The sequence below is a fragment of the Hemiscyllium ocellatum genome, unplaced genomic scaffold, assembly GCF_020745735.1.
Source record: "Hemiscyllium ocellatum isolate sHemOce1 unplaced genomic scaffold, sHemOce1.pat.X.cur. scaffold_3408_pat_ctg1, whole genome shotgun sequence".
Classification (NCBI taxonomy): domain Eukaryota; kingdom Metazoa; phylum Chordata; class Chondrichthyes; order Orectolobiformes; family Hemiscylliidae; genus Hemiscyllium; species Hemiscyllium ocellatum.
This window is the reverse complement of record NW_026868410.1, coordinates 7,818-32,641: the sequence shown is the minus strand read 5'-3', so window position 1 is coordinate 32,641 and position 24,824 is coordinate 7,818. Positions and strand designations below refer to the sequence as shown.

At 57.3% G+C, this 24,824-nt stretch overlaps 1 long non-coding RNA gene across 2 annotated transcripts in view; it reads left to right on the top strand.

Moving 5' to 3' along the window:
- LOC132813164 (uncharacterized) overlaps positions 1 to 22,608 on the top strand; it is a 29,451-nt gene extending 6,843 nt beyond the window's left edge. The window contains exons 3-5 of one of the 2 annotated variants that reach the window (XR_009643968.1): positions 891 to 1,239; positions 18,659 to 18,795; positions 22,484 to 22,608. This is a non-coding gene — a long non-coding RNA (uncharacterized LOC132813164). The remainder of the gene's footprint in view (positions 1 to 890; positions 1,240 to 18,658; positions 18,796 to 22,483) is intronic. The other variant, XR_009643967.1, reaches the window with a different exon arrangement.
- The last annotated feature ends 2,216 nt before the right edge of the window (positions 22,609 to 24,824 follow it).

The window sequence follows — 24,824 nt, the reverse complement described above, 5'->3', positions numbered from 1 at the left end:
CACGGCCCAAAGGACTGGCCCATGTTACCATACGTCAAGAACATTTCTGAACTGACAGCCAGACTACTGCGACCACTCGGACTCATAACAGCACACAAACCAACAGCCACTCTCAGACAACAGCTCACCAGAACAAAGGACCCGATACCCAGCATGAGCAAAACCAACATCGTGTACAAAATCCCATGCAAGGACTGCACAAGACACTACATAGGACAAAAAGGAAAACAGCTAACGATCCGTATCCAAGAACACCATTTAGCCACGAAACGACACGACCAGCTATGCTTAGTAGCCACACACTCCTATGACAAGCAACATGAATTTGACTGGGACAACACTACTATTATAGGACAAGTCAAACAGAGAACAGCCAGGGAATTCCTCGAGGCATGGCACTCATCCACAGATTCAATCAACAGACACATCGACCTGGACCCGATATACCGGCCACTGCAGCGAACAGCTGGAACTGGCAACCGGAAGCGGCAGAGACAAACCACTATAAATGCCGGAGGAAACATCACAGAAGCGCTTCACAGGAGGCTCCCAAGCACTGAGGATGTAACCTTGACAGGGGACGAAACGTCTGCAATACAAATTCCCAGCTCGGCGAACAGAACCACAACAACGAGCACCCGAGCTACAAATCTTCTCCCAAACTTTGAAGCCCTTTAGACTCTACAAAGCTCCGTCATGAGCAAGCCCCCATCTCGCTATTTCCTTTGCCTTCTTCAGTTTCTGCAACTCGCTGTATCTTCCAGTAACGCTCTTTAGTTACTGCAGGTCTGCCTAGCTCCCCAGATAACCTGTTCCATCCCCTACAGCTCCATCAATCACTGTAACACCCTCTGCTCTGTCTAATCCTCCTATTTCCCACTGTCTTCCAGGTACAATGGTGATCCTGTAAGAGACCAGTGCGGAATGGGATGTTATAAATCTCAGCTGAGGCTTGCGGCCTACCATTACCTGGGAGTCACTAAGGGAGAGAATCTGAGAGAGAGCAGCACAAAGCGGGAGAATATAAATCAGCAGCGAGGGTCAAGGCCGACTGGGACTTGGATCTGGAGAAACAGCAGAGCAGGAGGCTGGAAATCAGCACCGAGTCACAGAGGGAGTGACCGTGGGAGGGAGCAACTTGGAGCAGGAGCTTGAGGCTGACTCACACCTGGGAGAATATAAATCAGCACTGAGGATCGAGGCCTCGCTGTACCTGGGAGTGACAGAGACGGTGACCCTGTGAGGGAGCAGACTAGAGTGAGAGCTGGACGATTACACGTCCGAGGAGACACATCACTGTGTGTGCACGAGTCCCTCCCTTGTTCTGTGTTTGTGTGTGTCCCCCCTTCCCTCGCTGTGTGTGTGTAACTCTCCTCACTGTGTGTGTCCCTCCCTCGCTGTGTGTATCCCACCCATCCCTCGCTCTGTGTGTGGTGTGTGTGTGTGTGTGTGTGTCCCCCGCCTCGCTGTGTGTGTGTCCCACCCCCTCGTGTGTATGTGCGTGTGGCCCCCCCTCGCTGTGTGTGTGTGCGTGTCCCCTCCCTCGCTCTGTGTGTGTGTGTGTGTGTGTGCGCGTGTGCGCGTGTCCCCCTCCCTCGCTGTGTGTGTTCGCGTGTCCCCCTCCCTCGCTGTGTGTGCGCGTGTCCCCCTCCCTCGCTGTGTGTGCGCGTGTCCCCCTCCCTCGCTGTGTGTGCGCGTCTCCCCCCTCCCTCGCTGTGTATGCGTCTCCCCCTCCCTTGCTGTGTGTGCGTGTCCCCCCTCCCTCGCTGTGTGTGCGTGTGTCCCCCTCCCTCGCTCTGTGTGCGTGTCCCCCCTCCCTTGCACTGTGTGCGTGTCCCCCTCCCTCGCTGTGTGTGCGCGTGTCCCCCTCCCTCGCTGTGTGTGCGCGTCCCCTCCCTCGCTGTGTGTCCCCCTCCCTCGCTGTGTCCCCCTCCCTCGCTGTTCGTGACCCCCCCCCGCTGTGTGCGTGTGTCCCCCTCCCTCGCTGTGTGAGTGTCCCCCTCCATCGCTGTGTCTGTCCCTCCCTCGCTGTGTATCTGTGCGTGTCCCTCCCTCACTGTGTGTGTGCGTCCCCCTCCCTCGCTCTGTGTGTGTGTGTGTTGTGTGCGTGTCCGTGTCCCTCCCTCGCTGTGTGTGTGTCCCCCTCCCTCGCTCTGTGTGTGTGTGTGTGGTGTGTGTGGTGTGTGTGTGTGTCCCCTCCCTCGCTGTGTGTGTGTGTGTGTGTGTGTGTGTCCCTCCCTCGCTGTGTGTGTGTGTCCCTTCCTCGCTCTGTGTGTGTGTGTGTGTGTGTGTATGTGTGTGGTGTGTGTGTGTCCCCAACCCTCGCTGTATATGTGTGTGTGTGTGTGTGTTTGTATGTGGGTGTGTGTCCCACCCGCTCGCTGTGTGTGTCTGTTTTCCCCCCCTTCCTCGCTCTGTGTGTGTGTGTGTGTGTGTGTGTGTGCGTGTGTCCCCCCTCGCTGTGTGTGCACGTGTGCCTCCCTCGCTGTGTGTGTGTGTCCCTCCCTCGCTGTGTGTGTGTGTGTGTGTGTCCCACCCCCTCGCTGTGTGTGTGTGTGTCCCACCCCCTCGCTGTGTGTGTCCCACCCGCTCGCTGTATGTGTGTGTGTCCCTTCCTTGCTCTGTGTGTGCGCGTGTGTGTGTGTGTGTCCCTCCCTCGCTGTGTGTGTTTGTCCCCCCTCCCTCGCTGTGTGTGCGTGTCCCCCCTCCCTTGCTGTGTGTGTGTGTGTGTCCCCCTCCCTCGTTGTGTGTGTGTGTCCCCCTCCCTTGCTGTGTGTGCGTGTCTCCCCCTCCCTCGCTGTGTGTCCCCTCCCTCGCTGTGCGTGACCCCCCGTCGCTGTGTGCGTGAGTATGCCCCTCCATCGCTGTGTGTGTGTCCCCCTCCCTCGCTGTGTATGTGTGCGTGTCCCTCCCTCACTGTGTGTGTGCGTGTCCCTTCCTGGCTGTGTGTGCACATGTCCCTCCCACCCTGTGTGTGTGTGTCCCCTCCCTCTGTGTATGTGTGCGTGTCCCTCCCTCACTGTGTGTGTGCGTGTCCCTTCCTGGCTGTGTGTGCACATGTCCCTCCCACCCTGTGTGTGTGTGTGTCCCCTCCCTCGCTGTGTGTGTGTGTGTCCCCATCCCTCGCTGTGTGTGTGTCCCCTCCCTCGCTGTGTGTGTGTGTGTCCCCATCCCTCGCTGTGTGTGTCCCCATCCCTCGCTGTGTGTGTGTCCCCATCCCTCGCTGTGTGTGTGTCCCCATCCCTCGCTGTGTGTGTGTCCCCCTCCCTCGCTGTGTGTGTGTCCCCTCCCTCGCTGTGTGTGTGTCCCCTCCCTCGCTGTGTGTGTGTCCCCCCCTCGCTGTGTGTGTGTGGCCCCGCCCTCGCTGTGTGTGTGTCCCAGCCCCTCGTGTGTGTGTGCGTGTGTCCCCTCCCTCGCTGTGTGTGTGTTCCCCCTCCCTCGCTGTGTGTGTGTGTCGCTGTGTGTGTGCGCTGTGTGTGTCCCCCTCCCTCGCTGTGTGTGCGCGTGTCCCCCCCTCCCTCGCTGTGTGTGCGCGTGTCCCCCCTCGCTCGCTGTGTGTGCGTGTGTCCCCCTGCCTCGCTGTGTGTGCGTGTCCCCCCTCCCTCGCTGTGTGTGCGTGTGTCCCCCTCCCTCGCTCTGTGTGCATGTCCCCCCTCCCTCGCTGTGTGTGCGTGTGTCCCCCTCCCTCGCTGTGTGTGCGTGTCCCCCCTCCCTCGCTGTGTGTGCGTGTGTCCCCTCCCTCGCTCTGTGTGCGTGTCCCCCTCCCTCGCTGTGTGCGCGTGTCCCCCCCTCGCTGTGTGTGCGCGTGTCCCCCTCCCTCGCTGTGTGTGCGCGTGTCCCCCTCCCTCGCTGTGTGTCCCCCTCCCTCACTGTTCGTGACCCCCCCTCGCTGTGTGTGCGCGTGTCCCCCCCCTCGCTGTGTGTGCGCGTGTCCCCCTCCCTCGCTGTGTGTCCCCCTCCCTCACTGTTCGTGACCCCCCCTCGCTGTGTGCATGAGTGTCCCCCTCCCTCGCTGTGTGAGTGTCCCCCTCCCTCGCTGTGTGTGTGTCCCCTCCCTCGCTGTGTGTGCCTGTCTCCCCCTCCCTCGCTGTGTGTCCCCCTCCCTCGCTGTGCGTGACCCCCCCTCGCTGTGTGTGTGTGTCCCCCTCCCTCGCTGTGTGTGTGTCCCCCTCCCTCGCTGTGTGTGTGTGTCCTCCTCCCTCGCTGTGTGTGTGTGTCCCCCTCCCTCGCTGTGTGTGTGTCCCCCTCCCTCGCTGTGTGTGTGTGTCCCCCTCCCTCGCTGTGTGTGTGTGTCCCCCTCCCTCGCTGTGTGTGTGTCCCCCTCCCTCGCTGTGTGTGTGTGTCCCCCTCCCTCGCTGTGTGTGTGTGTCCCCCTCCCTCGCTGTGTGTGTGTGTCCCCCTCCCTCGCTGTGTGTGTGTCCCCCTCCCTCGCTGTGTGTGTGTGTCCTCCTCCCTCGCTGTGTGTGTGTGTCCCCCTCCCTCGCTGTGTGTGTGTCCCCCTCCCTCGCTGTGTGTGTGTGTGCCCCTCCCTCGCTGTGTGTGTGTGTGTCCCCCTCCCTCGCTGTGTGTGCGCGTGTCCCCCCTCCCTCGCTGTGTGTGCGCGTGTCCCCCTCCCTCGCTGTGTGTCCCCCTCCCTCGCTGTTTGTGACCCCCCCTCGCTGTGTGCATGAGTGTCCCCCTCCCTCGCTCTGTGTGTGTCCCACCCGCTCGGGGTGTGTGTCCCCCTCCCTCGCTGTGTGTGTGTCCCCCTCCCTCGCTGTGTGTGTGTCCCCTCCCTCGCTGTGTGTGTGTCCCACCCCCTCGCTGTGTGTGTGTCCCACCCCCTCGCTGTGTGTGTGTCCCACCCCCTCGCTGTGTGTGTGTCCCACCCGCTCGCTGTGTGTGTCTGTTTTCCCCCCCTTCCTCGCTCTGTGTGTGTGTGTCCCTCCTTCGCTGTGTGTGTGCGTGTCCCCCCTCGCTGTGTGTGCACGTGTGCCTCCCTCGCTGTGTGTGTGTCCCCCTCCTCGCTGTGTGTGTGCGCGCATGTCCCTCCCTCGCTGTGTGTGTGTGTGTGTGTGTGTGTGTGTGTGTGTGTGTGTCCCCGCTCCCCCGCTGTATGTGCGTGTCCGTGTCCCTCCCTCACTGTGCGTGTGCGTGTGTGTGTGTCCCTCCCTTGCTGTGTGTGTGTGTCCCCCTCACTGTGTGTGTGTGCGCATGTCCCTCCCTCGCTGTGCGTGTGTGTCCCCCTCACTGTGTGTGTGTGCGCATGTCCCTCCCTTGCTGTGCGTGTGTGTGTGTGTGTGTCCCTCCCTCACTGTGTGTGTGTGTGGTGTGTGTGTGTGTCCCTCCCTCACTGTGTGTGTGTGTGTGTGTCCCTCCCTCGCTGTGTGTGCGTCCCACCCCCTCGCTGTGTGTGTCCCCGCCTCGCTGTTTGTCCCCCCATCGCTGTGTGTGCGTCCCACCCCCCCTCGCTGTGTGTGTCCCCCCCTCGCTGTGTCCCCCCCCCGCTGTGTGATTGCGCATGTCCCTCCCTCGCTGTGTATGTGTGTGACCCCCCCCTCACTGTGTGTGTCCTCCCTCACTCGCTGTGTGTGTATGTCCCCTCCCTCGCTGTGTGTCCCCTCCCTCGCAGTGTGTGTGTGTGTGTGTGTGTGTGTGTGCGTGTCCCTCCCTCGCTGTGTGTGTGTCCCACCCGCTCGCTGTGTGTGTGTGTGTGTGTCCCACCCGCTCGCTGTGTGTGTGTGTGTCTCCCTTCCTCGCTGTGTGTGTGTTGTGTGTGTGTGTGTCCCTCCCTCGCTGTGTGTGCGTGTCCGTGTCCGTGTCCCTCCCTCGCTGTGCGTGTGTGTGTGTCCCACCCGCTTGCTGTTTGTGTCCCACCCGCTCGCTGTGTGTGTGTGTTTGTCCCCCCCCCTCGCTGTGTGCGTGTGTCCCCCTCCCTCGCGTGTGTGTGTGTGTCCCCTCCCTCGCTGTGTGTGTGTGTGTCCCTCCCTCGCTGTGTGTGTGTGTGTCCCCCTCCCTCGCTGTGTGTGTGTGTCCCCCCTCCCTCGCTGTGTGTGCGTGTCTCCCCCCCCTCGCTGTGTGTCCCCTCCCTCGCTGTGTGTCCCCTCCCTCGCTGTGCGTGACCCCCCCCTCGCTGTGTGCGTGAGTATCCCCCTCCATCGCTGTGTGTGTGTCCCTCTCCCTCGCTGTGTGTGTGTGTGTGTACCTCCCTCGCTGTGTGTGTCCCACCCCCTCGCTGTGTGTGTGTCCCTCCCTCCCTGTGTGGGTGTGTCCCACCCCCTTGCTATGTGTGCCCCCCCTCGCTGTGTGTCCCCCCCTCCCTCGCTGTGCGTGTCCCCCCCTCGCTGTGGCTGTCCCCCTCCCTCGCTGTGTGTGTGCGCGTGTCCCTCCCTCGCTGTGTGTTTGTGTGTGTCCCCTGCCTTGCTGTGTTTGTGTGTGTCCCCTACCTTGCTGTGTTTGTGTGTGTCCCTCCCTCGCTGTGTTTGTGTGTGTCCCTCCCTCGCTGTGTTTGTGTGTGTCCCCCTACCTCGCTGTGTGTGTCCCCCCTACCTCGCTGTGTGTGTCCCCCTACCTCGCTGTGTGTGTCCCCCCTCGCTGTGCGTGTCCCCCTCCCTCAGTGTGTGTGCGCGCATGTCCCTCCCTCACTGTGTGTGTGCGCGTGTCCGTCCCTCACTGTGTGTGTCCACCCCCTCCCTCGCTCAGTGTGTGACCCGCTTCCTCGATGTGCGTGTGTGTGTGTGTGTGTCCCTCGCTGTGTGTGTGTGTGTGTCTCCCTTCCTCGCTGTGTGTGTGTGTGGTGTGTGTCCCTCCCTCGCTGTGTGTGCGTGTCCGTGTCCGTGTCCCTCCCTCGCTGTGCGTGTGTGTGTCCCCCCCCCTCTGTGTGTGTCCCACCCCCTCGCTGTGTGTGTGTGTCCCTCCCTCGCTGTGTGTGTGCTTGTCCCCCCCTCCCTCGCTGTGTCTGTGTGTCCTCCTCCCTCGCTGTGTGTGCGTGTGTCCCCCTCCCCGCTGTGTGTGTGTGTGTGTGCCCCCTCCCTCGCTGTGTGTGTGTCCCACTCCCTCGCTGTGTGTGTGTCCCCCCCCTCCTCGCTGTGTGTGCGTGTCTCCCCCTCCCTCGCTGTGTGTCCCCTCCCTCGCTGTGCGTGACCCCCCCTCGCTGTGTGCGTGAGTATCCCCCTCCATCGCTGTGTGTGTGTCCCTCTCCCTCGCTGTGTATGTGTGTGTCCCTCCCGCTCGCTGTGTGTGTGTCCCTCCCCCCTCGCTGTGTGTGTGTCCCTCCCTCCCTGTGTGTGTGTGTGTGTCCCTCCCTCGCTGTGTGTGTCCCCCCTCCCTCGCTGTGTGTGTCCCCCTCCCCCGCTGTGTGTCCCCCCCTCGCTGTGTGTCTTCCCCTCCCTTGCTGTGTGTGTGTCCGTGTGTCCCTCCCTCGCTGTGTGTTTGTGTGTGTCCCCTACCTTGCTGTGTGTGCGCGTGTCCCTCCCTCGCTGTGTGTGCGCGTGTCCCTCCCTCGCTGTGTGTGCGCGTGTCCCCCCCCACTGTGTGTGTGTGTCCCCCTACTCGCTGTGTGTCCCCCTCCCTCGCTGTGTGTGCGCGTGTCCCTCCCTCGCTGTGTGTTTGTGTGTGTCCCCCTACCTTGCTGTGTTTGTGTGTGTCCCTCCCTTGCTTTGTGTGTCCCCTTACCTCGCTGTGTGTGTCCCCTTACCTCGCTGTGTGTGTCCCCACCTCGCTGTGCGTGTCCCCCTCCCTCATTGTGTGTGCGCGCATGTCCCTCCCTCACTGTGTGTGTGCGCGTGTCCGTCCCTCACTGTGTGTGTCCACCCCCCTCCCTCGCTCTGTGTGTGTGTGTGTGTGTGTGTGTCCTCGCTGTGTGTGTACCCCACCTTCGCTGTGTGTGTCCCACCTCGCTGTGTGTGTCCCCCACTCGCTGTGTGTGTCACCCCCTGCTGTGTATGTGCGTTTGTCCCTCCCTCGCTGTGTGTGCGTGTCCCCCTCCCTCGCTGTGTGTGTGTTTATCCCTCCCTCGCTGTGTGCGTGTCCCTCCCTCGCTGTGTGTGTGTGCGTGTCCGTCCCTCACTGTGTGTGTGTGTGCACCCCTTCCCTCGCTCTGTGTGTGTGTCCCTACCTCGTTGTGTGTGTGTCCCCCTCCCTCGCTCTGTGTGTGTGTCCCTACCTCGTTGTGTGTGTGTGTCCCCCTCCCTCGCTGTATGTGTGTCCCCCTCCCTCGCTGTGTCTGTCCCTCCCTCGCTGTGTATCTGTGCGTGTCCCTCCCTCACTGTGTGTGTGCGTCCCCCTCCCTCACTGTGTGTGTGTGTGTGTGTGTGTGTGTGTGTCCCACCCCTTCGCTGTGTGTGTCCCACCCGCTCGCTGTGTGTCCCCCCCACCCTCGCTGTGTGTGTGTGCGTTTCCCTCCCTCGCTGTGTGTGTGTCTGTCCCCCCTCGCTGTGTGTGTGTCCCCCCCCCCTCGCTGTGTGTGTGTGTGTGTGTGTCCCTCCCTCGCTGTGTGTGCGTTTCCCTCCCTCGCTGTGTGTGTGCGTGTGTGTGCCCTCACTCGCTGTGTGAGTGTGTCCCTTCCTCGCTGTGTGTGTCCCGCCCCCTCGCTATGTGCATGTCCCCCTCTCCCACGCTGTGTTTGTGCGTGTCCCTCCCTCGCTGTGTGTTTGTTTGTGTGTGTCCCCCTCCCTCGCTGTGTGTGCGCGTGTCCCTCCCTCGCTGTGTGTGTGTGTGTCCCTCCCTCGCTGTGTGTGTGTGTCCCCCCCTCGCTGTGTGTGTGTCCCCCCCTCGCTGTGTGTGTGTCCCCCCCTCGCTGTGTGTGTGAGTCCCCTCACTAGCTGTGTGAGTCCCCTCACTCGCTGTGTGAGTCCTCCCTCCCTCGCTGTGTGTGTGTGTGTGCGTGTCCGTGTCCCGCTCCCTCGCTGTGTGCGTGTCACCCTCCCTCGCTGTGTGCGTGTCCCCCCCTTCGCTGTGTGCATGTCCCTTCCTCGCTGTGTGTGTTTGTTTGTGTGTGTCCCCCTCCCTCGCTGTGTGTGCGTGTCCGTGTCCCTCCCTCGCTGTGCGTGTGCATATGTGTGTGTGTGTGTGTCCCCCTCCCTCGCTGTGTTTGTGTCTGTCCCCCTCCCTCGCTGTGTGTGCGCGTGTCCCTCCCTCGCTGTGTGTTTGTGTATGTCCCCTACCTTGCTGTGTTTGTGTGTGTCCCCCTACCTCGCTGTGTGTGTCCCCCTACCTCGCTGTGTGTGTCCCCCCCTGCTGTGTGTGCGTGCGTGTCCCCCTCCCTCATTGTGTGTGCGCGCATATCCCTCCCTCACTGTGTATGTGTGCGTGTCCGTCCCTCACTGTGTGTGTGTCCACCCCCTCCCTCGCTCTGTGTGTGTCCCGCTCCCTCAATGTGTGTGTGTGTGTGTGTGTGTGTGTGTCCCCATCCCTCGCTGTGTGTGCGTGTCCATGTCCCTCCCTCGCTGTGTGTGTGTGTCCCACTCCCTCGCTGTGTGTGTCCCACTCGCTCGCTGTGTGTGTGTGTGTGTGTGTCTGAGTGTGTGCCCCCTCCCTTGCTGTGTGTGTGTCCCTCCCCCTCGCTGTGTGTGTGTCCCTCCCCCTAGCTGTGTGTGTCCCACCCGCTCACTGTGTGTGTGTGTGTGTGTGTGTGTGTGTGCGTGTGTCCACCCAACCCTCGCTGTGTGTGTGTCCCACCCTCGCTATGTGTGTCCCCATCCCTCGCTGTGTGTGTGTGTGTGTCCCCCCTCACTGTGTGTGTGTCCCACCCGCTCGCTCTGTGTGTGTGTGTCCCCATCCCTCGCTGTGTATGTGTGTGTGGGTGTGTGCCCCCTCCCTTGCTGTGTGTGCGTGTCCGTGTCCCTCCCTCGCTGTGCGTGTGCATATGTGTGTGTGGTGTGTGGGTGTGTGTGTGTGTGTGTCCCCCTCCCTCGCTGTGTGTGTGTCCCCATCTCTCGCTGTGTGTGCGTGCCCCCTCCCTCGCTGTGTGTGCGTGTCCGCGTCCCTCCCTCGCTGTGCGTGTGTGTGTGTGTGTGTGTGTCCCTCCTTCGCTGTGTGTGTGTGTCCCTCCTTCGCTGTGTGTGTGCGTGTCCCCCCCTCGCTGTGTGCGCACGTGTGCCTCCCTCGCTGTGTGTGTCCCCTCCCTCGCTGTGTGTGTGTGTGTGTCCCTTCCTCGCTGTGTGTGTCCCCCACCCGCTCGCTCTGTATGTGTGTGTGGGTCCCCATCCCTCGCTGTGTATGTGTATGTGTGGGTGTGTGCCCCCTACCTTGCTGTGTGTGTGTGTCCGTGACACTCCCTCGCTGTGCGTGTGTGTATGCGTGTGTGTGTGTGTCCCCCTCCCTCGCTGTGTGTGCGTGTCCGCGTCCCTCTCTCGCTGTGCGTGTGTGTGTGTGTGTGTGTGTGGCGTGTCCCTCCTTCGCTGTGTGTGCGTGTCCCCCCCCTCGCTGTGTGTGCGTGTCCCCCCCCTCGCTGTGTGCGCACGTGTGCCTCCCTCGCTGTGTGTGTCCCCCTCCCTCGCTGTGTGTATGTGTGTGTGTGTGTGCATGTCCCTCCCTCGCTGTGCGTGTGTGTGTGTGTCCCTCCCTCGCTGTGTGCGTGTCCCCCCCCTCGCTGTGTGTACGTGTCCCCACCCCACGCTGTGTGTGTGTGTGTGTGTGTCCGCCCCTCCCTGTGTGTGCATGTGTGCCTCCCTCGCTGTGTGTGGGTCCCACCCCCTCGCTGTGTGTCCCCCCCTCGCTGTTTGTCCCCCCCCTCGCTATGTGTGTCCCCCCCTCGCTGTGTGTGTTCTCCCCCCCTCGCTGTGTGTCCCCCCCACTCGCTGTGTGATTGCGCGTTTCCCCCCCCCTCGCTGTGTGTTCGCGCATGTCCCTCCCTCGCTCTGTGTGTGTGTGTGTGTGTGTGTGTCCCCATCGCTGTTTGTGTCCCTCCCCTCGCTGTGTGTGTCCCCCTCACTCGCTGTGTGTGTGTGTCCCCTCCCTCGCTGTGTGTGTCCCCACCCTCGCTCTCTGTGTGTGTGTGTGTGTGTGTGTGTCCCTCCCTCGCTGTGTGTGTCCCCCACCCGCTCGCTCTGTATGTGTGTGTGTCCCCCCATCCCTCGCTGTGTATGTGTATGTGTGGGTGTGTGCCCCCTCCCTTGCTGTGTGTGCGTGTCCATGTCCCTCCCTCGCTGTGCGTGTGTGTGTGTGTCCCCCCCCTCGCTGTGTGTGTGTCCCCTCCCTCGCTGTGTGTGTGTGTGTGTGTGCCCCCTCCCTCGCTGTGTGTGCGTGTCCGGGTCCCTCCCTCGCTGTGTGTGTGTGTGTGTGTGTGTCCCTCCTTCGCTGTGTGTGTGCGTGTCCCTCCCTCGCTGTGTGCGCATGTGTGCCTCCCTCGCTGTGTGTGTCCCCCTCTCTCGCTGTGTGTGCATGCCCCTCCCTCGCTGTGTGTGTGCGCGCGCGCGCGTGTGTGTGTCCCTCCCTCGCTGTGTGCATGTCCCCCCTCTCGCTGTGTGTACGTGTCTCCCCACCCCCACGCTGTGTGTGTGCGTGTCCGCCCCTCCCTGTGTGTGCACGTGTGCCTCCCTCGCTGTGTGTGCGTCCCACCCCCTCGCTATGTGTGTGTGTCCCTCCCTCGCTGTGTGTGTCCCCCACCCGCTCGCTCTGTATGTGTGTGTGTGTCCCCATCCCTCGCTGTGTATGTGTATGTGTGGGTGTGTGCCCCCTCCCTTGCTGTGTGTGCGTGTCCATGTCCCTCCCTCGCTGTGCGTGTGTGTGTGTGTGTGCCCTCCTCGCTGTGTGTGTGTGTGTGTGTCCCTCCTTCGCTGTGTGTGTGCGTGTCCCCCCCCCTCGCTGTGTGCGCATGTGTGCCTCCCTCGCTGTGTGTGCGTCCCACCCCCTCGCTATGTGTGTGTGTGTCCCCACTCGCTGTGTGATTGCGCGTGTCCCCCTCCCTTGCTGTGTGTGTGCGCGCATGTCCCTCTCTCGCTCTGTGTGTGTCCCCCCTCACTCGCTGTGTGTGTGTGTGTGTCCCCTCCCTCGCTGTGTGTGTCCCCTCCCTCGCTGTGTGTGTCCCCTCCCTCGCTGTGTGTGTGTGTGTGTGTGTGTGTGCCCCTCCCTCGCTGTGTGTGTCCCCTCCCTCGCTGTGTGTGTGTGTGTGTGTGTGTGTGTCCCTCGCTGTGTGTGGTGTGTGTGTGTGTGTGCGTGCGTGTCCCTCCTCGCTGTGTGTGTGTGTCCCACCCCCTCGCTGTTTGTGTCCCACCTGCTCGCTGTGTGTGTGTGTGTGCGTCCCTTCCTCGCTCTGTGTGTGTGTGTGTGTGTGGTGTGTGTGTGTGTGTGGTGTGTGTCCCTCCCTCGCTGTGTGTGTGTGTCCCCCTTCCTCGCTGTGTATGTGTGTGTGTGTGTGTGTGTGTGTGCGCCCCCTCCCTCGCTGTGTGTGCGTGTCGGTGTCCCTCCCTCGCTGTGTCCGTGTGCGTGTCCCTCCCTCGCTGTGTGTATGTCCCACCCCCTCGCTGTGTGTATGTCCCACCCCCTCGCTGTGTGTGTCCCCCCTCCCTCGCTGTGTGTGTCCCACCCGCTCGGTGTGTGTGTCTGTGTGTCCCCTCCCTCGCTGTGTGTGTGTGTGTCGCTGTGTGTGTCCCACCCCCTCGCTGTGTGTCTGTGTGTGTGTCCCACCCCCTCGCTGTGTGTGTCCCCCCCTCGGTGTGTGTGTCTGTGTGTCCCTTCCTCGCTGTGTGTGTGTTTGTTTGTGTGCGCGCGCGCGTGTGTGTGAGTCCCTCCCTCGCTCTGTGTGTGTGTCCCCCCCCTCGCTGTGTGTGTGTGTTCCCCCTCCCTCGCTGTGTGAGTGTCCCACTCCCTCGCTGTGTCTGTCCCTCCCTCGCTGTGTGTGTCCCTCCTCGCTGTGTGTGTGTGTCCCCCTCCCTCGTGGTGTTTGTGTGTGTCCCCCTCCCTCGCTGTGTTTGTGTCTGTCCCCCTCCCTCGCTGTGTGTGTGTGTCCCTCCCTCGCTGTGTGTGTTTGTGTCTGTCCCCCTCCCTCGCTGTGTGTGTGTGTCCCTCCTCGCTGTGTGTGCGTGTCCCTCCCTCGCTGTGTGTGTGTGTGTGTGTGTGTCCCCCTCCCTCCCTGTGTGTGCACGTGTGCCTCCCTCGCTGTGCGTGCGTCCCACCCCCTCGCTATGTGTGTGTGTCCCCTCGCTGTGTGTGTCCCCCTCCTCGCAGTGTCTGTCCCTCCCTCGCTGTGTATGTGTGCGTGTCCCTCCCTCACTGTGTGTGTGCGTGTCCCTCCCTGGCTGTGTGTGCACGTGTGCCTCCCTCGCTGTGTGTGTGTGTCCCTCCTCGCTGTGTGTGTGTGTCACCCCCTTGCTGTGTGTGTCCCCCCCCCTCGCTGTGTGTGCGTGTCCCCTCCCTCGCTGTGTGTGCGTGTCCCCCTCCCTCGCTGTGTGTGCGTGTCCCCCTCCCTCGCTGTGTGTGCGTGTCCCTCCCCCGCTGTGTGTGCATGTCCCTCCCCCGCTGTGTGTGCATGTCCCTCCCTTGCTGTGTGTGTTCCCCTCCCTCGCTGTGTGTGTGCGTGTGTCCCTTCCTCGCTGTGTGTGTCCCTCCCTCGCTGTGTGTGTGTCCCCCCTCCCTCGCGGTGTTTGTGTGTCCCCCTCCCTCGCTGTGTTTGTGTCTGTCCCCCTCCCTCGCTGTGAGTGTGTGTCCCTCCCTCGCTGTGTGTGTGCGTGTCCCTCCCTCGCTGTGTGTGTTTGTTTGTGTCTGTCCCCCTCCCTCTGTGTGTGTGTGTCCCCCTCCCTCTGTGTGTGTGTGTCCCCCTCACTCGCTGTGTGTTTGTGTGTGTCCCCTACCTTGCTGTGTTTGTGCGTGTCCCTCCCTCGCTGTGTTTGTGCGTGTCCCTCCCTCGCTGTGTGTGTGTGTCCCCCTACCTCGCTGTGTGTGTCCCCCTCCCTCGCTGTGTGTGCGCGTGTCCCTCCCTCGCTGTGTGTTTGTGTATGTCCCCTACCTTGCTGTGTGTGTGCGTGTCCCTCCCTCGCTGTGTGTGTCTCCCACTCGCTGTGTGTGTGTGTGTGTCCCTACCTCGCTGTGTGTGTCCCCCCCTCGCTGTGTGTGTCCCCCCTGCTGTGTGTGCGTGTCCCCCTCCCTCATTGTGTGTGCGCGCATGTCCCTCCCTCGCTGTGTGTGTGTGCGTGTCCCTCCCTCACTGTGTACGTGTGCGTGTCCGTCCATCACTGTGTGTGTGTGTGTTCCCCCCCTCGCTCTGTGTGTGTCCCGCTCCCTCACTGTGCGTGCGTGTGTGTGTGTGGTGTGTGTGTGCATGTGTCCCCCTCCCTCGCTGTGTGCGCGCCCCCTCCCTCGATGTGTGTGTGTGTGTGTGTGTGTGTCCCTCGCTATGTGTGTCACCCCCTGCTGTGTGTGTGCATGTCCCCCCCATTGTGTGCGTGTCCCTCTCCCTCGCTGTGTGTGTGCGTGTCCCCCTCCCTCGCTGTGTGTGTGCGTGTCCCTCCCTCGCTGTGTGTGTGTGCGTGTCCGTCCCTCACTGTGTGTGTGTGTGCGCCCCCTTCCCTCGCTGTGTGTGTGTGTCCCTCCTCGCTCTGTGTGTGTGTGTGTGTGTGTGTGTGTGTGTGTGTGTATATGCGTGCGCGCGCGTGTCCCTCCCTCACTGTGTGTGCGTGTCCCCCTCCCTTGCTGTGTGCGCACCCCCTCCCTCGCTGTGTGCACGTCCCCACCCTCGCTGTGTACGTGTCCCCCCCTCGCTATGTGCGTGTCCCCCTCCCTCGCTGTGTGTGTGCGTGTCCCTCCCTCGCTGTGTGTGTGTGCGTGTCCGTCCCTCACTGTGTGTGTGTGTGCGCCCCCTTCCCTCGCTGTGTGTGTGTGTCCCTCCCTCGCTCTGTGTGTGTGTGTGTGTGTGTGTGTGTGTGTGTGTATATGCGTGCGCGCGCGTGTCCCTCCCTCACTGTGTGTGTGCGTGTCCCCCTCCCTTGCTGTGTGCGCACCCCCTCCCTCGCTGTGTGCACGTCCCCACCCTCGCTGTGTACGTGTCCCCCCCTCGCTATGTGCGTGTCCCCCTCCCTCGCTGTGTGAGTGTCCCCCTCCCTCGCTGTGTCTGTCCCTCCCTCGCTGTGTATCTGTGCGTGTCCCTCCCTCACTGTGTATGTTTGTGTGTGTGTGTCCCCTCCCTCGCTCTGTGTGTGTGTGTCCCCCACCCTCCCTGTGTGTGCGTGTCTCTCCCCCTCGCTGTGTGTGCACGTCCCCTCCCTCGCTGTGTGCGTGTCCCCCCCCTCGCTGTGTGCACGTCCCCACCCTCGCTGTGTACGTGTCCCCCCCTCGCTGTGTGCGTGTGTGTGTGTGTGTGTGTCCCTCTCGCTGTGTGTGTGTCCCCCCCTCGCTGTGTGTGTGTGTGTGTGTGTGTCCCTCGCTGTGTGCGTGTGTGTGTGTGTGTCCCTCTCGCTGTGTGCGTGTCCCCCCCCTCACTGTGTGTGTGTCCCCCCCTCACTGTGTGCGTGTCCCCCCCCACTGTGTGCATGTCCCCCTCCCACGCTGTTTGTGTCCCCCCTCCCTCGCTGTGTGTGTGTGTGTGTGTGTCCCTCCCTCGCTGTGTGCGCGCATGTCCCTCCCTCGCTGTGTGTGTGTGCGTGTCCCTCCCTCACTGTGTGTGTGTGTGTGTGTTTGCGTGTGTCCCCCTCCCTCGCTGTGTGTGCGTGTCCCCCTCCCTCGCTGTGTGTGTGTGTGCGTGTCCCCCTCCCTCATTGTGTGTGTGTGCGTTTGTCCCTCCCTCGCTGTGTGTGCGTGTCCCCCTCCCTCGCTGTGTGTGTGTGTGTCCCTCCCTCGCTGTGTATGTGTGCGTGTCCGTCCCTCACTGTGTGTGTGTGTGTGTGTGCCCCCTTCCCTCGCTGTGTGTGTGTCCCTCCCTCGCTGTGTGTGTGCGCGTGTCCCCCCTCGCTCGCTGTGTGTGTGTGTCCCTTGCTGTGTGTGTGTGTGTGTGTGTCCCTCGCTGTGTGTGTGTCCCTCGCTGTGTGTGTGTCCCTCGCTGTGTGTGTCCCTCCCTCGTGTGTGTGTCCCTCACTGTGTGTGTGTGTGTGTATGTGTGTGCATGTCCTCCCCTCACTGTGTGTGAGTGTCCTTTCCCTCGCTGTGTCTGTGTGTGTGTGTGTGTGCGCGGATGCATGTTCCCCCCTTCGCTGTGTGTGTCCGTGTCCCTTCCTCGCTGTGTGTGTGTGTGTGTGTGTGTGTGTCCCTGGATGAACAGTACTGCTGGGATAGTGGGCTGAAGAATAGCAGATGGAGTTTAATTAGATAAATGTGAAGTGTTCCATTTTGGTGAAACAAACCAGGGTGGGACTTGTACAGTTATTGTTCGGGCCCTGGGTAGTGTTTTCAGTCAGAGATCCAGTGACCCAGGTACACAGTTCTTTGAATGTGGTGTCACAGGTAGACAGGCTGGTGAAGCAGGCGTTTGGGATGGTTTCCTTCATTGGGCAGAGCACTGAGCGTAGGAGTTGGGATGTCATGTTGTATCTGTACAAGACATTGGTCAGGCCACTATAAAAGCATTGTTGATCAGCGGGAAGAACTCATCTGGTTCACTGACCTCCTTTAGGGAAGGACATCAAATATTCTAACCTGGTCTGGCTAACATGTGACTCCACACCCACAGCAATATGGCTGACTCTGAGCTGCCCTCTGGGTAATTAGCAGTGGGGTCAAAGAACGTTGTTCCAGGCAGTGACACCCACACCCCATGAATGAATAAATAAAAATACCTATGTCCCTCCCTACCTCGGCAAACCCCTCCAGCTGCAGCAATTCAGACTGGCTTTGTAACACCCTGACCACTCTCTGTAACACTCTCACCATCTCCAGCACCTTCACCTCTCCCTGTTCCTTTCCACCCTGACCGTGGTTCCCATTCCCACAGCACTCCTCCTGCTACCAGACCCTTTGCAATCCATTTAACATTTACTTCTAAAGCACTCTCTCACTTCAGGATTTGAAGTACTTTTTGGTGATCTTCTCAGCCTCATAATCTAGTATGATCCCTTTTGTCCTGAGTGAGGGATCAGTGGGAATTTCTTGCTGAGGTTTTTACTGTTTCAATTGAATGTCCTTTTGTTGAGTGTTTTGCATTGTCCCTTCAAATGTTTTCCACTGTTCATTTACAGGCACATATTTCAGTTTGTTTAGCCTGTTTACCTTGGTCAGTTCTCCTCTCAAACTCATGTAATTGGCTATTTTTGTTCCTAGTTTTGTGATTGCCCTTTTTGTGATTCACTTTAAAACTTTATATTTATTTAAACTGCACTTTATTACAATTTCCCGAAGGATCTCTGCAGGTGACATTACTCATTCACTAAGTTTCATTACACGGTCGCTCTGCGATAGTTATGTCCCTTAACAGTTGCACAATGTGTTTTTCAAAGAAACACTGAAAAAAAATTAACCGAACTCCATTTCCAATATCAATGTTGACCGTGTGATTGTCCCAGATTATACAAATATTGAAGATTTCCAAAATTATCACAATGCCTTTGTTAAAAAATTCCAATGAGTTCCTGTTTAATGCAGTGATGAGCAATGGAATGCTGTCTGGTGGCTAAAACTGCTGCTTGTGTCCTTGGCAAGTAGTAGCCAGAGTTTATATTCAGACTGACTCTACTTCATGATCTGCGGCCAAATGCTTTCTCTGTAATGCCTTTGTTATCCATTATTGATAACGTTGCCCATTTTTGCCTGGGTTTTCATGAGATTACGAACCACTGAATATTTTTGTTCACCCTGTATCCATGTCTCCCTGGTGTCTAAATCTCTTTTATCTCTGTGTCACAAATCCATCTACCTTATTACAGCAACATTGTCCATTAAAAAAAAATAATATCCTCTCTTCCACAATTTTCTGTCACAAATCTATTTGCTGATGTACAATTTTAGTTAAACTCTGTCCCATCCTGTTCCTTTCTGCTTCTCTTCAGCCACATTCCCATGTTGTTCCATTGCTTCACCTTTTCCCTTTGGATTTGGAAAGCTCCTTTCACCTGCATCCTCTCTGTCAGTTTAATGCCCTGTCCATAAACCTACCGACATGACTGGCCAGGACACAGGTCCCAGCACAGTTCCAGGGGGACCATCCTAATAGATTTTTTTTTGTAAATCAGGTCTGGGATGTGGGTGTCTCTTGCTGACCAGCCTTTCTTGCCCAGCCCTAGAAGCCCTTGAGCTGAGTAACTTGCTCGGCCATTTCAGAGGGTCATTGAGAGGCAAACACTTTGCTGTGGGTACGTCGTGCAGACCAGGTCAGGATGGGCAGATGTCCTTCTCTAAAGGACAAGTGTTTGGATTTGTTACACTTCAGTAGTGGTTTCATACTTAATTGTGGATTGTTAATAATTATTTTTAAAATTATTGATTTCAAATGTCTCCTTTTCAGATGGCGGGATTCAATCCTGCCTCCCCTGAATATTAGCTGAGGTTTTGGATATATTCTCTCGCAAAAATACCACTAGGCCATCACTTCACCTGCTCGCTGGGTGCTCATCCCTGAGCACTGATACCAGGGCATCATGAAGCTAAACCCATTCTTCCAACATGACTGTGTGATCCTGACATCTTCCAGCAATCTGGGACTATTACTTAATATCGCTCCATTTTACAGATCTCTGTGGGACTCAGTGCCATTCTCCGTGTGTAACCCTCACTGCATCTGTCTAATTTCCCATTCTGTCTATTTCTCTGTCTCCTGTAGTTACTCAGGAAAGTCCTGACTCAATAGCCTTCCCAGCTGCTGGGTGGATTGTCCATCACCACATTGAACGCAGTTGGTCTGCCAGAGGGAGACAAAGGGCAGGGAGATCTGGAGCCTTCAATAAATCCTGTAGCGAGGTAAGGCCCCCCACAGTGCACAGAGCAAAGAGCAATGAGAGGGCTCCAAACATTTGTTAACACAACATGACATAGATACAGTGCTAGAGGGGAGCACAGTGCACACACACCCCAGACTCAATCACCGCCCCAATGTAAGTTCTATATTAAAACTCACTACTCTGCAATACTGTATCTTTGGCATGTCTTGTGGTCCAGTGTCTTCAATAATTTTTAATTCCTGTAACAGGTCCTATCGCTGTAACCTCCTCCCTTCCCAATAGTCCCTCCACATATTTGAAATGTATTTGAAAAGCCCTTCATCAGGAACACAGGCAGGGTGCCTGCAGAGTGGGGAGATAAATGAGAGGGGGCAACAATAGGTGAATGGGGTGCAGAAGAAGGTGATAGGTCAGAGTGGAGGATGGGGGAAGGTAGAAATGAGTACAATGGGTGAATGGGGTTGGGGATGGGGGTGATAGGTCAGAGATGAGGATGGAGTGGATAGGTGGGAAGGGAGATAAGCCAATAGGGCAGGTCATGAGGGCGGTGCTGAGCTGGAAGGCTGGAGGTGGGGTGAGATGGGGGATGTGGAAATGAGGAAACTGGTGAAGTCCACATTGATGCCCTGGGGTTGAAGTGTTCCGAGGTGGAAGGTGAGGCGTTCTTCCTCCAGGCGTCAGGTGGTGAGGAAGTGGTGGTGGAGGAAGCCCAGGGCCTGCATGTCCTTGGCAGAGTGGGAGGGGGAGTTGAAATGTTGGGTCACAGGGCGGTGGGGTTGATTGGTGCGGGTGTACCAGAGATGTTCTCTAAAGTGCTCTGCTAGGATGTGTCCAGTCTCCCCAATGTAGAGGAGACCGCATCGGGAGCAACGGACACAATAAATGATATTGGTGGATGTGCAGGTAAAACTTTGATGGATGTGGAAGGCTCCTTTGGGGCCTTGGATAGAGGTGAGGGAGGAAGTGTGGGCACATGTTTTACAGTTCCTGCGGTGGCAGGAGAAGGTGCCAGGAAGGGAGGGTGGGTTTTTGGGCAGCATGGAACTAACCAGGTAGTCACGGAGGGAATGGTATTTGCGGAAAGTGGAGGGGGTGGGGAGGGAAATACATTCCTGGTGGTGGGGTCCGTTTGGAGGTGGCGGAAATGGCGGCAGAGGATTTGGTTTTTGTGAAGGTCGGTACGGTGGAAGGTGAGCACCGGGGCGTTCTGTCCTTGTTACGGTTGGAGGGGTGGGGTTTGAAGGTGGAGGTGCGGGATGTGGACGAGATGCGTTGGAGGGCATCTTTTACCACGTGGGAAGGGAAATTCCGATCCCTAAAGAAGGAGGCTATTTGGTGTGTTCTGTGGTGGAAGTGGCCCACCTGGGAGCAGGTACGGCGGAGGCGGAGGAATTGGGAATAGAGGTTGGGAATTTTGCAGGCGGTAGGATAGGAAGATATGTAATCTAGACATCTGTGGGAGTGGGTAGGTTTGTAAAAAATGTTGGTGTCAAGTCAGTTGTCATAAGGGGCTGGAGAGGGCCAGGAAGGGGAGGGAGGTATTGGAGATGGTCCCGGTAAATTTAAGGTCAGGGTGGAATGTGTTGGTGAAGTTGATGAATTGCTCAAACTCCTCGAGGGAGCACGAGGTGGTGCCAATGCAGTCATCAATGTTGCAGAGGAAGACGTTGGGAGTGGTGCCATTGTAACTACGGAAGATGGACTGTTCTACGTAGCCAACAAAGAGACAGGCATAGCTGGGGCCCATGCGGGTGCCCATTGCTACCCCTTTGGTCTGGAGGAAGTGGGAGGATTTGAACGAAACATTGTTAAGGGTGAGGACAAGTTCAGCCAAACGAATGAGAGTGTCGGTGGAAGGGTACTGTTGTGGACGTCGGGAGAGGAAGAAACGGAGGGCTTGGAGGTCCTGGTCATGGTGGATGGAGGTGTAGAGGGATTAGATATTCATTGTGAAGATGAGGCGTTGGGGGCCAAGGAAACGGAAGTGTTGGAGGAGTGGAGGGTGTGGGTGGTTTCTCGAACGAATGTGGGTAGTTCCTGGACTGGGGGATAGGACAATGTCGAGGTAGGAAGACATGAGTTCAGTGGGGCAGGAGCATGCTGAGACAATGGGTCGGCCAGGGTGGTCAGGCTTGTGGATCGTGGGCAGGAGGTAGAACCGGGCAGTGGGGGATCCCGGACAATGAGGTTGGAAGCTGTGGGTGGGAGATCTCCTCCTGAGGTGATGAGGTTCTGTATGCTCTAGGAGATGACGGTTTGGTGATGGGAGGTGGGTCATGGTAGAGGGGGTGGTAGGGGGAGGTATGTTTGAGTTGACATCATGGTTTCAGCGGTGTAGAGGTCAGTGCACCAGACTACCTCTGCACCCCCTTTATCTGCTGGTTTGATGGTGAGGTTGGGATTGGAGCAGAGGGAGTGGAGGGCTGCACGTTGTGAGGGTGAGAGGTTTGAGTGGGGGAGGGGGTAGATAGGTTGAGGCGGTTAATGTGTCGGTGGAAGTTGGAAATGAAGAGATCGAAGGCAGGTAATAGGCCAGCGCGGGGTGTCCAGGTGGATGGAGTGTATTGGAGGCCGGAAAAGGGGTTCTCAGAAAATAGGTGGGAGTGTTCATTGTCAAAATAAGCTTTGAGGCGGAGGCGGTGGAAGAAGTGTTCGATATCACGGCGTGTATTAAATTAATTGATGTTTGGACGGAGGAGGATAAAGATGAGGCCTTTGCTGAGGACTGATCACTCGTCCTCAGTGAGGGGGAGGTCAGGGGGAATGGTGAAAATTCGGCAGGAGTGGGAGCTGGGACCAGGCGTAGGTGTGGTGCTGGGGGAGGGGACGGTGCCTGTAACTGGAGTGGGTGTGGTGTTAGGGGGATGGGGATGGAGTCATGAGCAGGGGTGGTGTTCCCCTCAGGGTTCTGGGGTGGGGATGGTGACGGTGGGACCTGGGAGTGGTGTCAGCAGAATGCAGGTGAGTGGTGTTGGTGGGGACAGAAGTGGTGGCAAACACGGCAGTGGGGGGGGGGGTGGAGGTCACTGAGTGTGTGACATCAGCAATGGTGTGAGGGGCGGAAGTGATGTCACTTGTGTGTATGAGGAATTGTGAGGGGCGGAAATGGCATTTACTTTATTTTAACCAATAATTTCCTGTCACAAATCTATTTGACAATGTTGTATTTTAATTAAACTCAGTCCCTTAATGTTTCTTTCTGTTGGTCTTCATCCACATCTCCATGGTGTTCCAATATTTCAACTTTTCTCTTTGGACTTGGGAATTTCCATTCACCTCAGACCTGTCCCCCTCCTCATCTGTGTCCATTTATAGCACACTGCATAATCCTGGTACCAGAGGAGCCTATCCCAATAAAATAGCTCAGTCCTCCCTGAGTGCTCACTGGTCAGAACCACTTCTGATGATACCATTGTGTGATCCTGACACCTTCCAGCACTCTGCTGATATCACTCAGTCTCTCTCCATGTGATATCCCTCACTGTGTGGGTCTATTGGCTGCCTCTGTCAGTGTCTCTCACTCTTGCAGTTACTCCAGATCCTGAGCCAACAGCATTCCCCACTCCAGAGGGAAGCAACTGCACAGGCCATGGATGGAGAAGGGAATTTCCATATCTCCGTGGGACTCAGTGCCATTCTCTATGTTCATTGTGGGACTTCATTGCATTAGTCTAATTTCCCATTCTGTCTACTTCTGTCTCCTGTAGGTATTCCTGATGTCCCTGACTCAGCAGAATTCCCAATTCCTTCTCGTCCATCACCACATTGAAGCTGGTTGGTCAGCCAGAGAGAGATGGAGAGTGAGATCTGGAGCCTTCAGTAAATCCTGCAGCCGGTAAGATCACTCACAGTAAACAGCTCAGGGAGGAGTTCATGGGCTTTAATTCAGAACCTGAGGGCATGATGTAGGAACAATGCTGGGCAAGGAACATGAGAACATTCTCTGGCTTCATTATCACCATCTTGTCTGTCAATTCATCTGTTCCACAGAACCCTCCCTATGTCTGTCAGTTTCCCACTGTCTGTTTCATAGATACCACTTCCCCTATCTCTATCAGCCCCTACAGTCCTGCTTATCGCTGAAAGCTCATCCAACCAGTACAACTCTCCAAGTTTCTGCCTTTGCCTTTAATCCTGGTTCTGTCACATCTCTCCTTAACTGAAGAAAAATAACTCTTCAGTTCCTTAAGCCATCCCTGTCAGTGTAGTCCTTTCCAGACCTGAAAAACCTCCCTGTCTTTGTGACTTTTTTGAACTCCTACTACCTTCATGATCTCTGTAACCTTCCCGTCATGACAACAAAAAAGCTCTGTACCTTCGTAACCTCCTCCTTGTTAGACTCCTCCTTGTCTCTGGGCACAAAGCAGAGTGGCCCTGCTTCTCTCATAAATTAGTCTCTGCATTTCTATTGATGACTATATACTCTTCCTGTCTCTAAAACACACTCAGTCTCTGTAAACTGTGCTGGTCCCGACTGATGTAATTTCCTTCAGTAACTACAAACCTTTATACCTTTAATCTCCTCCAGACGCGACCACGCAGTTTATTTCTATAACCTCTGAGTGACAGAGTCATAGAGATGTAGAGCACGGAAACAGACCCTTCGGTCCAACCCGTCCATTCCGACCAGATATCCCAATCCAATCTAGTCCCACCTGCCAGCACTTGGCCCATATTCTTCCAAACCCTTCCCATTCATATACCCATCCAAATGCCTCTTAAATGTTGCAATTGTACCATCCTCCACCACATCCTCTGGCAGCTCGTTCCATACACTTACCACCCTCTGCTTGAAAAGGTTGCCCCTGAGGTATCTTTTACACCTTTCCTCTCTCACCCTAAACCTATGCCTCTATTTCTGGACTCACTGACCCCAGGGAAAAGACTTTGTCTATTTATCCTATCCTGTCCAAACCCCTCATAATTTTGTAAACTCTGTAAGGTCACCCCTCAGCCTCCGAACCTCCAGGGAAAACCGCCCAGCCTGTTCAGCCACTCCCTGTAGCTCAAATCCCCCAACCCTGGCAACATCCTTGTAAATCTTTTCTGAACCCTTTCAAGATTCACAACAATTCTTCCGATAGGAAGGAGACCGGAATTGCACAAAGCATTCCAACAGTGGCCTAACCAATGTTTTGTATGGCCGCAACCTGACCTCCCAACTCCTGTACTCAATACTCTGACCAATAAAGGGAAGCATACCAAATGCCGCCTTCACTATCCTATCTACGTGCGACTCTACTTTCAAGGAGCTGTGAACTTGCACTCCAAGGTCTCATTGGTCAGCAACACTCCCTTGGACCTTACCATTACGTGGATAAGTCCTGCTAAAGCTTGCTTTCCCAAAATGCAGCACATCGCATTATCTGAATTAAACTCCATCTGCCACTTAGCCCATTGGCCCATCTGGTCCAGATCCTGTTGCAACCTTCTTCGCTGTCCACTACACTTCCAATTTTGGTGTCATCTGTAAACTTACTAACTATACCTCTTATGCTCGCATCCAGATCATTTATGTAAATGACAAACAGAAGAGGGCCCAGCACTGATCCTTGTGGCACCGCTCTGGTCACTGGCCTCCAGTCTGAAAAACAACCCTCCACACCACTCTCTGTCTTTTACCTTTGAGCCAGTTCTGTATCCAAATGGCTAGTTCTCCCTGTATTCCATGAGTTCTAACCTTGCTAATCAGTCTCCCATAGGGAACCTTGTCGAATGCCTCACTGAAGTCCATATAGATCACATCTATCACTCTGCCCTCCTCAATCTTCTTTGTTGCTTCTTCAAAAAACTCAATTAAGTTTATGAGACATGATTTCCCACGCACAAAGCCATGTCGACTATTCCTAATCAGTCCTTGCCTTTCCAAATATATGTGCATCTTGTCCATCAGGATTCCCTCCAACAACTTGCCCACCACTGAGTTCAGGCTCACCGGTCTATATTTCCCTGGCTTGTCTTTACCACCTCCTTAAACAGTGGCACCACTTTTGCCAACCTCCAGTCTTCTGACACCTCACCTGTGACTATCGATGATAAAATATCTCA